The sequence below is a fragment of the Setaria italica genome, chromosome V (assembly GCF_000263155.2).
Source record: "Setaria italica strain Yugu1 chromosome V, Setaria_italica_v2.0, whole genome shotgun sequence".
NCBI classification, from domain to species: Eukaryota; Viridiplantae; Streptophyta; class Magnoliopsida; order Poales; family Poaceae; genus Setaria; species Setaria italica.
In genome coordinates this window covers 27,451,688-27,470,406 of record NC_028454.1, presented here as the reverse complement: position 1 = coordinate 27,470,406, position 18,719 = coordinate 27,451,688, and the positions used below count along the sequence as shown (strand labels likewise).

The window sequence follows — 18,719 nt, the reverse complement described above, 5'->3', positions numbered from 1 at the left end:
ACCCTCTTCCCGCTTCGTGACCCTGACACAACGTGCTAGTGTGCTACTTCCGCGACACCCAGCATATCCTCCGGTACCGGATCTACGTGCTCGCCGGCAAAAGGCTTGTAGGAGCTTGTTCTTCAACTATTGCAATGCCATTAAGGTATAAAACACATCGATTGGCTTTACTATTTGATATGGTTATCTGGGGGAGAATTTTGGTTGATATGGTGGTTCCAAGCGTTCAGATATTGACAAATTAAAACAGGGATAATGTCTTGCTTCCCAAACACTGAAACGCTACGTGTCCTGAAGGTGATTAAAAAATTCTTTACTTTGCCATATTTGCTAATAGGCTTCAATAGACTAGGCTTACATGACACTAGCAAGGTTAGGGTTTGAGGTCTGGGTGGGGGTTAGGCTATAATAATGATGGCCCAGACGTTGCTAGAATGGGGAGTTGGATGGAGATTGTGTGGTTGTGCGGCGTGGTGGCGATGATACCGTTAGGGCTCTAGGTGGCAGGAGGAGAGTGCAGATTGGGGTGGAGCATATAGAGGGAAACGAGGGTGATCATTACTTGAAAAAAAAAACTCCAATAGCTACGCTAGATTTAGAATTAGGCACGCTTTATTTCGTCTCTATATCATTGTAGGCACGTTTTCATAAAACATGTTAGAAGCATCTTCGTATGTACCGTGTCAGATCTTGTAGAGATGAATCCTTTCAGTGTTGCTACGAAAAAAAGAGACATTTTATAAACATGTTAGATGCATGTCTAAAAATATTGATACAATTTTCAGATACATGTATAAAACGTCTCTATTGGTGTAGTTATGTAGTATAGTAACGCTTCATTTTGTGTTAATAAATATAGATACAATTTATAGATACGTATACAAAACATGCCTACTAATATAGACGCCTTTTATAACGACGCCTTATTGCGCAATAATTAATATAGAGACGATTTAGTAGAGCGTAACAGGTGACGTGGCATGTGACGTGACGGATGATGTGGTGGGTGATATGGCGGATGATTTGGCGGGTGACGTGGCACGTGACATGGCGGATGATGTGGCTGGTGACATGGCGGGAGACACGTTTCATAGTAACACCAAATTGCGTGTTAACAAATGTAGAAACAATATCGTAGATACATTTTTATTACGCGTGTACGGATATAGACACGTTTTATAGTAACACCACATTGTGTATTAAGAAATGTAGAGATGATTTATAGATACATCTATTTTCATGTGAACTAATATATAATGATTCTTTTATTTGCATTTATAAATCCAATATATCATTTTATTTTCGAATCGGTTAATAATGCCTAAATAAATTATCCATGACATTGCATTGGCAATCAATTCTTTGCTTCAAAAAAAACTAAGTACTTTGAACCAACAAGTAAGTACTATCAACAAGACAATTGCCTTAATAAAGAAACACAGACCAAATGACAATATCATACAATTATTTCTAATTTTTTTAATAACAACTAAACCATGTGTTCGCTTCTGCTAAATCCTGTCCAAGTCATCCGAACAGCACAGCATTGTCCGAACCACCGGAAGTCAAGCCACCAAAGAACAGGCCAAGCAGCCAAGCTCAACAGAACAGCACACGGATCAACTTGGCGGGTTTCTAGCTTCATTGCCCCTTCTTGCAGAACAGCCACACGGATCAACAGAACAGCAGCACAGCTCAACCGAACAGGCCAAGCAGCAGAGCAGAGCCAAGCAGCACAGTTCAACCGAACATGCTGTTTCCGATTTAAACCTATGCTTCATTGCCTGTTATTGTCCCTCTCTCCATCGCAGCTTCACTTCTCCCTTGAAAAATTACATCACCAGGTTGTTTCAGATTTAAACTTGTAGCTTTCTTCACCTGCAACGGGGCATGGGGTTAGATGAATAACATAATTTGAATATATTACGAAACTGTAGGTTTATTCTTTGAAAAAAAAAACTTACATGTGAACGGGGCCAAGGAATGGTATAGCCAATAGCATCTATTAGTGTACGAATCTCAAAAATAGGTGTAGGTATCAGCTCATTTCCTTTATTTCTACTGTCAACATTAATTTTCAAGACCTTTAACATAAACCCAACATATTCCTTTCCAAGCATGCTTCCGCCAATCTCTCGTTTGCCATCAGTAGTCACTAACTTGACTTTGGCCACAATTCTTCTTTATTTCTTAGTGAAAGAAGATAGATGGATAACGGCACTACCATTTTGCAAAACATGAAGATAAGAGTTTTGTAAATTTAACTATAAAAGAAACAAGCAGAATAGAAGCATACCAATTCTGACCGGTTCAAACTGGGGGCTTTAACTCTTCGAGTCCTCTAGAATAGGTAGAAATTATATTAGTCAGAATACAACATCACTAAAGCAAGTTCACTCATTATAAACAATATTTAAATGTTAGCTTAGACATACTATATTTGTCAATATGGGATCCTGTGAAAAAATTGTGGCTGCATTACCATTACCTTCGTGAATAGAACTCTGAATATGTGCCTCCTACAGCCACAGTGTAGATAACTGTACGAGGTTGTGTCTACTTGATTATACCATACTCAACTTGTATGCTCTTAGGTTGGTGCATTGTTAACCAACCTAACAGGAAGGGTTTTCTACTTCAGTAGCACTTTGTGCTTAGATAATAAACTAAAAAGATACTTTATAGATTAGAGAAAGTATATATGCTGGGACAACCATGGTTCGTCTTCAACTAAAATTATATGCATTGTTGAGACACAAAGCAGAGTTTGTCTTCTACTGAAATTTGACATGGATACACTAGGATAGCTAGGGCCAAGTACCATTGCTGAATTTGACCAAACTCTGATCAGCAAGATATCTGGACCTACATTTTTGGCACTAACCCAATTGCAGCAAACAAATTTTATGCAAACAAATTGTATGCTCTGAACAATATAAGCATACCTTAGCAACTGTTTGCTCACTAGGTAAAGACGTACGGTCTTGGGTGGATGTCTCCTGCCGCAAAGTGTCATCATCCATATTACATAATATGTTAGCAAAAACTTTAATATTATTGTTGTAGCTGTGTACATTAGAAATAAAGTATATACTCTATTACCTGCACTTCATTTGTGGGAGAGTGCACATTATCAAGTGAGTGTGCAGGGCTGTGATCAGTATAACTTTCTGGTTCTAGAAGCCCATCCTTGAAAAAATAAACAATTCAAAGAGGGAGGACTTACTTCCAGGTGGTAGGCATATATACAGTTTATTATAATATATAAGGACACATATATGTAAAATAATAGATTGAACCATTCTAATATTTAGAGCATAATAGCATATCTAATCATTATTATCAATGAGAAATAAAGATCTAGTTGCCATTCTGAAAAAGGAACAAATGTTTATCTTCACATCTTATCTGATCAGAAATACAATACTGTGTTCCAGTTTAATATGTAAGGCATATTACAATCAATGTTCAGTTTATGATTGACAGAGTTAATAAAACTAAAATTATGATGAACATCTGTCATTTTATTTCCTGAACAATTAATCTGTCATTTTCTGTCAAATGTTTTATTCTTGATATGTACATGTGCAATACAACAAATGAGGGAGACAATGAGCAAGGTAAAAATATATATGGCAAGTCGAATAGATGCTTACTTCATCATCACGTAGATCTGCTACCATTTCCTTTATGAAATCCTCTTCAAGAAACTTTTTTAACATGAAACCAAGCTAGTGCTTCATGAAACCACCCATGCGTTGCATCTTATTCTCCATTTCATTTAGTTTCTCTTGGTACCTTCTTTCTTCCTCAGTTTGAGTGACAAAAGTTAGACCTTGAGACACTCGAACTTCACTCTAGTACTTATCATCATAGTACCCACGTGCTTTTAACTCCTTAGCAACTATCTCATTGAACACCTCATTAAAATCTTGAGCTGAAAGATTACCATTGTTGTTTTGTTGCCTTTTTTCTTATTCCTCATATGACACATTTTATAGAAATAAAAATAGTGGAAGGTCATAGAATGGTAAACAGAATTTCAGATCGAACATAAATGCTTAGGATTAGAAAATGTACCATTACAGCATCCACTTTTGTGGGTAGTGTATCTGCCATTCTTTTTCTTATGAGTAGCCTCCCATAATTCTATCCTGCACAACAGAGCTTGAGGCTCATTACAGATCTAAATTAGATGATAGTGAATATAATAAATAACATTGGATGAATATATTTCACCATCTCTTTTTTCAGCCCAGCATGGCTTTTTCTCCCTGATGTGTGTGTATTCTTCTGTTCTTTTGCGATTCTAGGGTTTGTCACACATACTTTCTGCAAAGGTAGAAGAGTGATGAAGTGCTGTTACACTCGTTGCTTTCAAACTGCATATAAATGTTACATAAAAGGATGGCACCTTATGTTGTTCTCGACACCAAAATCCAACAAGAGCTTTCCATCGAAGTTCATTCACTTTGTTTGGTTTCCCATTTATGATTTCATCTAGAAATCTCTCTTCATGATTGAAATATTATTTCTTCAACTTTGATTTGTAGGATCGGCACCTATTGTTAACATTCCTTAGCACCCAATCCCTTGTAAGATTCATCATTTGGCGGGGGAACTGAAAGTATTCCTATAAAGAGTAGAGGTAAATGCTACTAGATGGATGAAAATTGAGGTACTTGCTTGAACTAGTAAGATTAATTTTACCTCCACATCCTTGATTATTTGTTGCTTGTGAGTATTAAACAGAGCACTATCCCATCTTTCAATGTGTAAACGAATTAATGATGGTTTTTCTGCTGTCTATCCAAGGTACTGAGCAAGTATGGAGGCTGACCTTTTATTTGGGACACCATTTTCATCAGTACCTACAATTACCTTTCCTCCTAAATCGGCTAGATTTGAAACTCTGAAATCCCCTGAAACTTGTCTGACCTCTTCATTTGGCCCTACATATATGAAACAAATTGATTTGACACTGCATTTGGATATGCAAGGAAAAAATATGAAACTTACATATTATCTTAATGGGGGTTCATGGATGGTGGCGTGGCAGGTGGGCTAATAATCGATTAACATCAGGAGGATCCTGTAAGTCATCATTGTTCTCATTCTCTGCTAAGTTGTCCTAACCATTCTGAATATATTCTGCATCCTCTTCTTCTTCAAGGTTCAAGTTCCTTAACCTTCGAGGTGGTCTTACCATGATTTCTTCTGCACACACATTAATTAAATTTCAGATTCAGTCATTCAGAAAGCAAGAGTAATCTGAAAGCACACATACGTAGAGTAGGCTACGGAATTGAGCAGTGAAACCTGGAATCACGAAGGCTACTGGTAATTAAAAATCAGATAAAGCAAGAACTAAAAAAAGAAAGAAAGAAACAGAGATAAAGAAATCTTCATCATGCTTAATCAGTTCATGTAACAAAGTCATTTTATATCCCCAAACTAGACCGCGATTAGCTCAGGAAGGAATGAATGGATGGAACAAGAATAGAAGGCTGGCAATTGCAAAATTAACGTAGTCGCTTTTTAGCTAACTAACCATTTAAACACAGACAAAGACACAACCAAGTCCAGCTGACATATATCTGTATTGCTTGTTCTAAAATCCATCTTGATGATGGCTGATCCGGTTGGAGAAAGGATAGGTGTACTACAGAAAGCAACTCAAAGGTCTAAACTTCCTTATAAGAACAGGGCATGGGAAGCTAAACTGCTTTACAAGATCATGGACAAAATATATGTAGTTAATCTTGCATCAATTAATATTGTATAATCTAACCTCTCCAAATAAAAAGAGTTGTTATTCAGAGAATCGAAGGAATTAATGTGTTTCAGATTAGACCTACTAGAATACTTAGGATCTACACTCTTAGAGATTCAGGACCTAAACATTATTGGCTCATCTGTTTCAGGATTTCAGCGCAATATATCAATAATACGTCAATGTAATAAGTGATAGGTGAACTGGTAACACTACTGCAACGCAAAAAAATAAAAATAAAAACAAAAGGATCACGATAGGAAGGATCTGTTTGGGGGCTCATAGGCAACAGCCTGTAGAAGTGCCAGTGCCTCACCTGATGGCGCCGAAGTCCCACCCGATGGCGACGGGATGCCGAAGGGATACCGACGGCGGGTGTAGAAAGGAGGATCGAGATGGATGAGGCAAAGGAAAGAACAGAGGATATGGGGAGGTTAGTGAGGAGGTGGGGGAGGTGAAGATGCAATTTTTTCGCAGGACGGGCGGGCCAATAGCGGTAAATGACTGCAGCCCAGCGCCAAATCAATTTTCGGCAAGATGAATTTTAGGATGGCGGTTGCAGGGTCGTCGGCCCACTTATCAGAGAATCCAGAGAGTTGATTTTTCGAAAATAATAGGGAAACAATAGGATCCGTGAAAGAGTGAATGGATTACCTTCCTGATGGTGCCGGACATGTCCTCTCCGAGCAGCAGCTTGGAGAACTTCTCCTTCACCATCACCGCTGGCGACCACAAGCACCCGGCCTGGGCGGCACCGCGGGCGATGTTGACCCCCCGGCCTGGGCGGCACCGTGGGCGACGACGAGCTCCCGGCTGCCACGCGCATTATACAAATGGCCCCCCGGCCAGCGGTGGGGGAACGAAGCGGTGGGGAAGTGTGGACCTCTAGTGCTATCCAGCTTGTGGACCAAAGCCATAGGGCCCACATTGAGAAAAAAAATCAAACAATTAGGAAAAAAATTGAAAAAGAACCTAGAATGTCAAAGACAGGATTTATCGCACAAACCATTGAGCTACTTGTTGTTTCATTATTCTTCTTGGTTTTCAACATTTTTATACATAGTTTTGGCCCGATGTGCGACTGACATGTGGGTCCCACATGTCAGTGCCGGGTTCTTCTGCTGTTCTAGTTCGGTTCATAGTGATCTTTTTATTTTGTATTTTGATTCATAATAAAAATGTTAAACATGTTTACATTTCGCATTTGTTGTCCAAATCAGGTGATTCTTTTTTGTAATTTCTCAGAAAACTTTTGTCTTTCCCATGGTTTTATTTCCATGGTGTTACTGGACCCCTTGTACTCACATTTTGGCATTTGCTTCACTATTTACTTACTCTACAATGAAATGACCCTTTTCGAATGTTTCAAAGGTACCAGGGGCATATAAATAGGAAAATTCAATTCTTGGTTGATCATATCTATATATATGGCATATCATAGAGGTGTATTATGTTCACTGCCTTGAGGTAATATCATGTGGGAGCTAAGACAATGTTTTGGTACAAATTGGTAAACGAACACCTCAAGGACAGGATTTATCGCACAAACCATTGAGCTACTTGTTCTTTTTGCAACGGCATGACATCTTTGCTAAGGTTTGGGTGTGTGACACTAGGATACTAAACCATTGTGGGATGAAACCATATAGGATTGTCATGTACCAAGCTAATGATACACTTATCTTTGTATTTGTGATTGAAACCTATAGCATTCACTTTTGCGCATTGTGTTAGAACTTAAGAAAATATATATTGGAATTGTATAAACCTGACTTGGCTCACTTTTGCACATTGTGTTAGAACTTAAGAAAATATATATTGGAATTGTATAAACCTGACTTGGCAAAAAATTAGGGAAAAAAACTGGCAAATTGAACCGCAGCCTACAAGTTCCAAAGCACCGGAAAAACCATTGAGCTAACACGTGATTTCGGTAGCTATAGAAATTTTATTCATTTTGATCCCGTCCGCTCCGCCTCCTCACCTCCTATAGAAACACGCCTCCTCAGTTCCTCATCGTCCTCCTCCCCACATCGTCTGCTCTGCCTCCTCAGTCCCGGCCGCTCCTCCCCACATCGTCCGCTCTGCCTTCTCAGTCCCGGCTGCTCCCCACATACCTCATCCACAAAATCGATCCGCCTCCTCAGTTTGTCATCCACAAATCAATCCGCCTCCTCAGTTCCTCATCCACAAATTGATCCGCCTGTCTTCTTTCTTCCAAATCCCTTCCCCACTTCCCTCGAAATCCAAGATCCGCACAGCCAGGCCAGCGAGCGGATGATGGGATGACGTACCTGCGCGACGCTAAGGGCCGCTTCGCCTAGGCTAAGGACATCAGCAAGGTAAGGACGCCATCAAAGCCCAGCACCGCGGGAGGAGAGGCACCGTCGAAGCCCATCACCAGGGGAGGAGGGGGCCGTCGTGGTTCTTCCTCAGCGCATCATCCCCATTTGGACAGCGGCGTCATGAGGAGGCCGAACACGTGGTCGGTTGCGAGGGGGTTGTCCACCTATGGGCCATCCCTGGTGAACCCTCGCCAAGACGAGAGTTACGACTCCGACTCTGATGTTGTTATCATGGAGGAGGCCATGCCGGCAGCCAACAACGTCGATATGATCATCCTTGACTCTGACTGCAACTCCCACTCTGAATTTGACTCCGACACAGGGTCAGATGATAAGATAGATGAAGACTGCGACCACTGCATTGATAAGATGGTATTGTTCTTACTCTTTTTATATGTCCTTATTATGTATGTATGCTTTTGGTCTGATGAATGGTCATGAAATCTTGGATGGTATGCATGGTCTGCCTTGTTATTTTTGCCTGCTTTGGTGACTGAATTGAATTCCTGGATAAATGTTGCCTAGTTCTTTGGCATAGATTAATATTCCTGGATAAGCTGTGTTGGTTAGCTTTGTGATAGACTGGTAATGATTTTTGCCTAGCTACAAACTTGTCACCTGCTGGCATGAATCTCATGTGAAAGACCATTTTAGATCTGTAGCAACTTATGTTAATTCAACAAGCAAATTATCTGCCACAGATTTGTATGATCATATTATGAGAAATTTTCTGCTCTCGGTAATAAAACTGCAAACATAGTTCTGCATGAATATTTTCAATCACTAGTTTTGATAATTTGCCATTTTTTCTACTGATTTTAGTTCCTGCTTGGTGCTTGGTGTTACAGAAGGCTCACAAAAACCAAATGATACAAGCACTCTGTGCCTTTTGAGTCGAATAAATGTTTTTTTATTAGAGAGGTAAGCAGTTTTGGTGAAACTCATAAGGATTTTAATTGGTTTGTTATGTGTTTTATCAGTCTGATATAGGCAACTTGTGTCTGCATGGAAATGTGACTTTAAAATATGGGTAAATGGATATTGTTTTGTTTGGAAAAATGTAAGGACTATAGTGGTGCCAATGAAGCATAAATCAGATACACAATATATGAAATATAAACATTTTGAGATTGTCAAATTATGCCTTTTATGTCCTGAGTTATCAATTTTTTTGTGTTCTGATGATGTGCCATCCTTTTCTACTGAGTTATCTTCTTCTTGGAACTTGTCCTGAGTTATTGTTTGATGTATTGCAGACCAATTTGCAGCAGTTGAAAGACACATTCAAGAAATACAGGAACATGGCACGTGAAAAGTATGATCTTGTAGTGCAGCAGCGTGATGACATGGCCAAGAAGCTAGCAATTACTCAATGGAAGGCAAAAAAGTTACTTGAAGCATATAAGAAGCTAGACAAGAAGTAGGATAAGAAGTTGGTTGACAAAGTGTTTAGTTTAGTATGTAACCTCTAGTGCCATGGCCCTTCTGGATTGAATGTTAAGTAGCTGAACCTCTAGTGCTACTCGTAGTTGAATCTCTAGTGCTTTGATCCCTATCTGTCATGGTCTTTTAGACTGGCGGTGTGGAGGACCCTTTTGGATTAAATGTTAAGTAGGTGATGGAAATTCAAGAAATGCCTCAATGTCTATGTATTTGAATTTGAACGTGGCAAAGTACTTCTTTATCAGCGTTCAGGGGATCCATTTCCATCTGCCTTCTTTATCTCTGTTTTTTTCAAGAGTACGCAGGTGGAAGACATAAGTACAGGTAAGATGTGCTTGCTGTTTCCAAAAGGGCTTCACTTGACTGGTACCCAGATTTGTTTTCATTTTTTATATGTGAATGTGGTCTGTATGCTTCAGAGTCTTGTTGCGAACATAAAGGCAAAACTATTTTACGATTTCAGATGTAGATTAAAAGATAAAAGAAAATAAATCTTTTTCCAGTATGACCAACACGCCAAGGTCCCACCATGTGCTTTTAGTAGCAAACAATGGCAAGTAATGCATGATTTTAAGTATTGGAGAAAAGCTTAGAAAAAAATTAGAAACCAAAGAAAATTCCAGGAGCAAGCTGGGAAACCATTTTAACGGAACTCGTTAAAGTTCCTGTGTTCATTTCCATGGGAATGGCAATGTGCCCAATGAAACAACTCAATCAAGTAAAATCTTGACAGGAAGAACGCAATCAACTAAATTAAAAATGAATTGCTCAGTGAACAAGGACAAGCAATGACAGAGTTCTTGTTTGTTAGAAATCGAAGCACAATAAGAAATCAAATATATTCAAATGGACAGTTCCACAGCCCAAAAATGACATGATACCCTGACATAGATCTTATACAACAAACTTCTCCTGATCTAAATAGGATATTACAGTTTGATTCATTACAAAGCATATATGATGTACTGGTTATATTTCGCTCACACAAATATTCAGTGCTACAGAAGACTATATTGTTCTAATATGTTTCATCTGCCAACAATTAAGCACCCATGTCAAAATTATCACGTGGGATAACTCTCACCACAGTGTGCCATGCTTCTGCTTTTGGATCTTGGACATAAAAGACTTGCTGCACTTGTGAAGAGAAAACAAAAGGATCATGCTCTAATTTTTGTTATGTGTGTATCTTTCGAGAAAAATTCACAAGGGTGAATCCAAACTCATGTTGTCGTAACCTAGCTTGATGATGAACATCATACCATTCACCTTTGCAAAGCACTACCTTGTACTCTGCATATGACAATTCAATTATATCTGACAATCTACCATAATAATTCACACCATCATGTGCGATGTTCACTATGCCACTATTTTGTGTCAAGCGTGCAGCTTCACGGCTCATAGTGTGGAACTTGAAACCATTAATACTGTAACCACTGCATCTCACACCACATCTGCTAGGTTTTGCAGCCAATGCTCTAACTTTTGCCGTGATGCTTGTTCCATCCCCTAGGATAGCCTGTTTGTATAAGGGATTATATTAGATCCATTCCATCTATTAATGGTATGCCTAAAATGCATTAATTTAAGATTTGCACACCTTTTGCTCCAACCAATCAGGAAAGTGTTCATTGGTCAACTTCTCAATGGAACAAGGTGTCAAATTAGATGATGGATCTATTTTGGTTTTCTCCTCTTCCAAGAATTCTCTACAACAATCGGATCAGTGTCATGTCATCAAGTTACTACAAAAATAAACATAATGGGGAGCACTGTATGAACAAACCTGCGTAAGTCCTCAAGTTCATCGCAATGTCGCAAGACATATCGATGTGCCTGAACAAGAAGATGCTTATTAAGGTTGACACCAGTACACTTTCCAATTGGTTCACCAGCACTATCAAACAAGTACATGCCTTTTTTTTCATCGGAAGGTTTAGGATTTCTGGATGGCCTAGTAAAACATGTAGTTCCTTCTAAAAATCTTGAACAAAAGTTCAGGCACTCCTCCATGCAATATCCTTCAGCAATTGAACCTTCTGGGTGAGCTCTATTCTTCACAAGTGCCTTTAGCCGAACAAAAAATCTATATCCAATTATGGACATATGTAAGTTGTAAAAATTATTGACAATGACAGTGCAAATTAAATGTAGTTGCATACCTCTCCATGGGGTACATCCACCGGTACTGAACAGGGCCACCAAGTTTAACTTCTTCTACCAAATGCACCATCAAATGCACGCTCACAGTAAAGAATGATGGTAGGAAAAGTTCTCTCCATATCAAATAGTGTCATCACAATAATCTCTTGAAGCTTTACCAACTCATCCACATCTATCACCTTGGAGCACAGCATCTTGAAGAAATTAGATAATTCAACAACTATCCTCATGACATCTTTGCTAGGGTAACAGGATCGGAGCGCCACTGGAAGAATGTCACGTAGTAAAACATGATTGTCATGACTCTTTAGTCCACTCAATGTAAAGTCTTTTATGTTCACACACCTAGATATGTTTGATGCATATCCATCGGGGGTCCTAAGGTTTTTAATTACTAAGCAAACGATCTTCTTTTTCTCTCTAGACATGGTAAAAGGTGCATCAGGAAGCGACTGTTTTCCTTCATTATCCACAATAGGATGAAGATCCTCTCGAATTCCAAGTTCAACTAAATCTAGTCGTGCATTAAGGTCATCCATTGTTTTATGACAAATAGCCAACAAAGTTGAGATAAAGTTGTCACTCACATTTTTCTCTAAGTGCATTCCGTCTAGATTGTGTCTTAATCTATTGTGTTCCCAATATGGTAGCTTAAAGAAAATTGACCTCTTTTTCAACCAATCTTTAGGATTCTTCTCTTCCTTAGCACCACTCCCATCTGACTCCTTATTTTGTCCTTTTGTTTTACACTTGCGTTTCATAAAACTTTCAGCCACCACTTCCTTATTCTTGCCTTTCTTGTTGTCCTTCTTTGCTGTGGACACCTTTTTTCCTAGCACAAACTCTTTCCCTTCTAACATTTTAAGAACAGTTGTGGCACTCATTGTTTTAGGTGCAAGTTCAGTCTCTATCGAGCCATCAAACTGCATCCTTTGCCTTCGGTATCTATAGTTTTCTGGCAGCCATCGACGATGACCTATATAGCATAACTTTTTACCATTCTTCAGGCGAAATGATTTTGTCGTTGGACCACAAGAAGGACATGCATATGTACCACCTGTGCTCCATCCATATAGGTAAGCTAATGCTGGAAAATCATTTATAGTCCACAATAGTGCAGCTCGGAGAGGGAATTCTTTTTTCGAAGAGGCATCAAATGTTTCAACTCCATCCCACAACAGTAAAAGCTCATCGATCAGGGGCTGCAAACATACATCCACATCATTACTTGGAGAATCTTGCGTGTATATTCTGATCCCTCCCCGAATCATCACCTTGAGCTGGAGTCACAATATCCTCTGGGGCATTATGTTCCATATCTACAAATCCTGACTGAAAATCATCTGCTTCGCCTTGAGACATGCCTGCAACCCTACCAAATGCAGCATGTAGTAGTTCTTCCATGCTATCCGATTCTCCATCCCGACGACCTTGTACTATACCTGAAGTAGGCAATGTTGTGATATTTGGCACATCAACAAATGCAATTGATGGTCTGTCATAATTCTCACCATGATGAACCCAAGTAGTATAACCTTGAAGAATACCGTCGCACCGCTGATGTGTCCTAACTTCATCATGACTCTGGTTTATTCTATTCTTGCACTTTTTACATGGACAAAGTATCTCGCTATCTTGTGGAAGGTCCCGGTAAGCAAAAGCCAAAAATTTCTCAACACCTTCTTCATATGCCGTCTCATGTCTAGCTTTTTTCATCCAACTTCGATCCATCACCCTATGTAAGAAGCTGTAAAATTTAAATAAAACAAATCAGCTAGTTTAATTTGTAGTACATAGTTGTGACTGAGATGAATTTTAGGTGATGGTTAATTCCTAAAATAAAATGTAAACACAATCCTTAATCATTATAGAATTGTGAATTACTACCAAACACAAATTTAATCTACTAGATAAACTCAATTTACTGATAAAACTTAGCAAATTCCAAGATTATTTATTCCAAAGCAATATGCAAAACAATTCACTCATAAAACTTAGCAAACTCTGAGTGAATCTGACCGAATAGTGTTAAGCCTGCATAATGCTTTTAAAGATGGCATGCTTCTCAAATAGTTACACTGTATGCCCTTGAGGGAGATGCTTAAGTTACGAAGAATACAGAGAAAGAAAACTTGCTCAGTGAACATTTGGCTGACAGGTTTAAGTAGCCCAAATAAGCTAGTGTTAGTAACAATGTAACATAATATGGTCTAATCCCGTCAGCTCAACTAGAAATATGAAACTCTACTTTAGTTTTAGGAAGTCTTTCCCTCTCTTTTTTAAGAGGCTTCCACCTAACCAGGTTAAAAAGTAGACCGCAAATAAGAAATAACAGAATTGCACTAATACAAAATTCATGGTCATGCTTCACTAGCCCATATTAGTGAACAAAAGTCCTGAAATATGCATCACAAACTTGCGCTAACACTTAGGCCATGGGCTTCAGATCAGAGGAACTAAAGTGGTGATGAGTGATGACCGATGACTACTCTAGGCTTTTAGACTACACAATACACAGGTGGTCTTCAAATACTGTCACCATGTTACCGTGTTAGGGAGGCCATGGCCCCTACTGCCCCCCTCCCCCCTGCTTCTGCCACTGGATTCAAGATTTACCGGCCATACGCTACAATGGATTTGAACCAGACAAAGGGAGAGGGATGTAAGAGGGTGAACCTGGACCTTAACGTAGCTGTCGTGCTGCTACCCTCCAGCATGCCTGGGGAATGAGGATTTCGAGTGAGGCGGTGCCAGTAGCTTCCTGGGGATTTGGATTGCGGCGGCACCGGCGGCTTCCTAGGGATTTGGATTGCGGTGACACCGGCGGGTTCCTGGGCTGGCGCCTAGCGCAGCATTTTGTCAAGTTAGGGGAGGAGTGCCGATTTGGCCCGTGGGTGCCTGGCTGGATGTACTGGGCGGGTTATGTGCAGTCAAATATAATTTTATTTAAAGACTTGACATACTTACTTTGCTAGCTCAATGGTATGGCTGCAGGTCTCTAAAATTGCCAGGCGCGGACCGATTCCTTGGAGGCACCATTGTTTTCCTTTTTTTAATTCTGTTGTACACAACTAATTTTAATATGGTTTTTGGCATGCATGTCTCTAATATCTTGCCAAGGTTATAAATATTAGGTTATATGGTAGTAATTTTTTACCAATTCAAATATATTATTTCTTCATCCTTTAGTGATTACAAATATTAGGTTCTCTTGTTTCGAATAAGTGTGTTATTTCCGTTTCGCATCAAAATTCATCTACAACAAATTTTAGTATGGTTTTTGGCATGCATGTCTCTAATATCTTGCCAAGGTTATAAATATTAGGTTATATGGTAGTATTTTTTTACCAATTCAAATATATTATTTCTTCATCCTTTAGTGATTACAAATATTAGGTTCTCTTGTTTCGAATAAGTGTGTTATTTCCGTTTCGCATCAAAATTCATCTTTACGTGCCTATTGATGGTTATTTGATACGCTTTACGACTTGTCTACATGCTATTCATGATTGAAAGCATGTCAAACTTTGTATCAATTCGATATGCTTTGCTAATCGAGTCAGAAAGCATCTTTACCTGGCTATAGACAATTGTTTGATACGCTTTACAATGTGTCTAGGGGATAATGACGCTTTAAAGCGTGTCTAATTTCGTGTCATTTTGAGACAACTTCAATAGCGTGTTAAAAAATATCTTTATATGACTAATAATACTATAAGCATGTCTAATATCGTAACAGCCTGACACGTTTTTGAAATTGTGTCAAAAAACATCTTTACATGCTGATGTAGAGACGCTTTTAGCGTGCGTTACTACTATAGCGTAGCTAAAGGGGGGTGTTTTCTAGTAGTGGGTTGGAGAAAGAGGAATATTTATGCTTCACAACATGGGTAGAAAACTCACTTTTAGTCCCGGTTGGTAGGGAGCAAATCTCTCGAAAATCCATCCGGGATAAGCCAATCGAGACAAAAGGGGAGTCTTTTATCCCGGGTCACTTAACTGGGACTAAAGACCCCCTTTTATCCCGATTGGTATTACCAACCGGGATAAAAAGGGTCGCCACGTTAGGCGCTGCAAAAAAAGAAAAAAACTCCCAGGGTATCCACGCGCACGTCGCAAGGCACAAGTCACGCGATTTTTCATGCGAAATATGCGCGTACGCGGTGCGTGGGATTCGAACCCACGACCTCCAGCCTCGCGCGTAGCTTCCTTGCCATCCCACCTACACAACACATCTGACTATATAGGGGATGCAATCTTTTTGTATTAACTTTTGGGGACCCTTTTATCCTAGTTGGAAACACCAACCAGGATAAAAGACCCCCTTTTATCCCGATTGGTATTACAAACCGGGATAAAAGGGTTCGAGGGTTTTAGTCCCCTTTCAGCCACCCCGTGGGGGACCCTTTTATCCCGGTTTGTAATACCAATCGGGATAAAAGACCCCCTTTTATCCCGGTTGCACCAACCGGGATAAAAGACCCCCTTTTATCCCGGTTGGTGTTTCAAACCGGGATAAAAGGGGGTCTTTTATCTCAGTTGGTGTTTCAAACCGGGATAAAAGGTCTCTCAGGGCCTTTTTTTTCCACTAGTCTTTGCAATCGAGATAAAAGGTCCCAGTTGGTGAGCCCCCCGTCAGTGACCGAGCTTTAGTCCCGGTTGGTAAACCTTTTGTCCCGGGCCAACTTTGATCCGGGACAAAAGGGGACGCATGGAAGGTAAGTTCTCTACTAGTGCGATTTGAAGTAGTAAAATTGTGCATCATCAGTCATCTGATGGCCATCGAATGAATTTTTAGTTGTCAATCCATAGGGCATATGTATATCACCTCCCTTATTTTGCTCCAATTTCATTATCATCAGCACTACATAATTTACTGTTTGACACACTTTACATTGGACATTATATTCTAAGTTATGGACTCACTAACAAGAATGGCAATTCTGAGTTTTGGAATGAAACGAACTCAGTCGAGTGTGTGAAGTATCAATAATGTAGTAATTCATGGTTTCCAGTAGAACTGTGCGAGATCAGATTCAGAGTGTGACATAAATAATGTCACACTGAACTTTCTGGCCACCCTGAACATCGAAGGTGCAGTGATGATCTTAGCAGGTCAAGGTGGCATCTGGACATATGAGATGGCTTCATGATGTTTCTCGATTGCAACTTTGCCAGAGTTGAAAGCAGCAGCTTTCGCACCATTGCTTTCGCACATTTTATGCAACCATTGGCGGAGCAGTGATTGATTATTCCTACCTTATTGAGATTGCATTTGTCATTAGTTGAACCTAATAGCATCGAAACAATTAACTATATCAGTGCATTTCTTACTGTAGTTATAATAAGAATCTTTAAAGACTTCTTAAACAATGTTGTAATCTTCATTTCGTGTGATTTAACTTTCTTGGGAATCTTTGCTACTACTGCCTAACTAATCAGATGTTCAATATAATGTGGATGTTCATCCAACCTATTTGTTCAAGATAATTTTTGCTTTTAATTTTATTCTATTTTCAGGTCTTTGTCTTTATGTAATGTTAAGAAACAAGAGCATATGCTGCATATTACACTACTAGAGAACTGACTTTAGATACCACCCCTTTAATCTCGGTTTAATTTCGACCTGGGAGAAAAGAGGGTGCGCTACACTTTACTCTCGGTTGATATTTGCAATTGGACTAAAGGGGACCTTTTAGTCCTGGTTCAAAAATCAGCCACCCATGGAGATCCTTTAGTCCCGGTTGAAAAATTCAGGCACATGCGGGGGACCCTTTAATCCCGGTTGGTAAAATCAACCGGAACTTACCACCCGGGACTAAAGCAACCGGGATAAAAGGGGGTCCTTTAGTCCGGGTTGGAAACTCCAACCGGGAGAAAAGGGTCCCCCACGAGTGGCTGAAAAAAGAATAAAACCCTCGGACCCTTTTTATCCCTGTTGGTGTTTCCAACCGGGATAAAAAGGATCCCCCATGTGTGGCTGGGAAAGGACTAAATCCCTCGAATCTTTTTATCCCGGTTGGTATTACCAACCGGGATTAAATAACCCGGTTGGTGTTACCAACCCAGATTAAAGGGTCCTCCATGAGTTAATACAAAAGGATAGCATCCCCTATATAGACAGATGTGGTGTGTAGGTGGGATGGTAAGGAAGCTACGCGCAAGGCTTGAGGTCATGGGTTCGAATCCCACGGACCGTGCACGCGCATATTTCGGGTGAAAAATTGCGCGTGTGTGGGGCCTCCTAGGGACCCCCGATATTTTTTATTTTTGTTTTTGCAATTTTTTTTAAAACCATTATGGTTGGTATTACCAACAGGGATAAAAGGGGCGGGAAGCAGCCCCTGGCGTGGCGACCGTTTTCTCCCGGTTGGTATTACCAACCGGGACTAAAAGGGTATCTTATATCGTGGTTTTGGGACTCGTGATAAAAGACCCCCCTTTTATCTTAATGAGTTAATCCCGGATGCATTTTCGGGAGATATGCACAGTACGGACCGGTAGTAATACTGAGTTTTCTAGTAGTTTTACGATTTACTGAATCAAACATTTTATTTTGTATGGGTGTTTATTTACCTTGAAGGCATTATCAATTTATCTAGTCAAAGTCATCTATTATCATGCAATATTTCATCTGACTACGTTTGATTCAAGGTACTTTTCAAATAAAATATGATTTTTCTTCCTTACAGTGTGAAGACAGAAGGAAAGGTATTAAGATGAGTAATTTATTTTCAGCGCCATCATTCTATATTGGAAGGTAATTACTACATATCTACATATATACCATTCGAGCCAAATGTAGTTTCAGATGTAACTGCAAAAATATCATGCCCGGGAATGTCAAGGTATATAGTGGTGATGCAGGTGTCAGGAAGGGCCTGCATGCGAATCTTTTTAAGGATCACATCACACAGGGGAGTCTAGCCAAGCTTAACCACACTGGTATGATTTTTTTCGCTTGGTATCATTAATTCAATTTTAACTGCGAA

General features: G+C 39.7%; 1 long non-coding RNA gene across 1 annotated transcript; it reads right to left on the bottom strand.

Annotated features, from left to right (window-relative positions):
- Positions 1-1,406: 1,406 nt before the first annotated feature.
- On the bottom strand, positions 1,407-3,183 carry LOC101762468. Its single transcript, XR_001164056.1, has 5 exons — positions 3,103-3,183; positions 2,946-2,999; positions 2,297-2,341; positions 1,965-2,220; positions 1,407-1,878 (listed from the first exon to the last, which is right to left on the bottom strand). It is a non-coding gene; the product is annotated as an uncharacterized LOC101762468 (long non-coding RNA).
- Between the last annotated feature and the right edge of the window lie 15,536 nt (positions 3,184-18,719).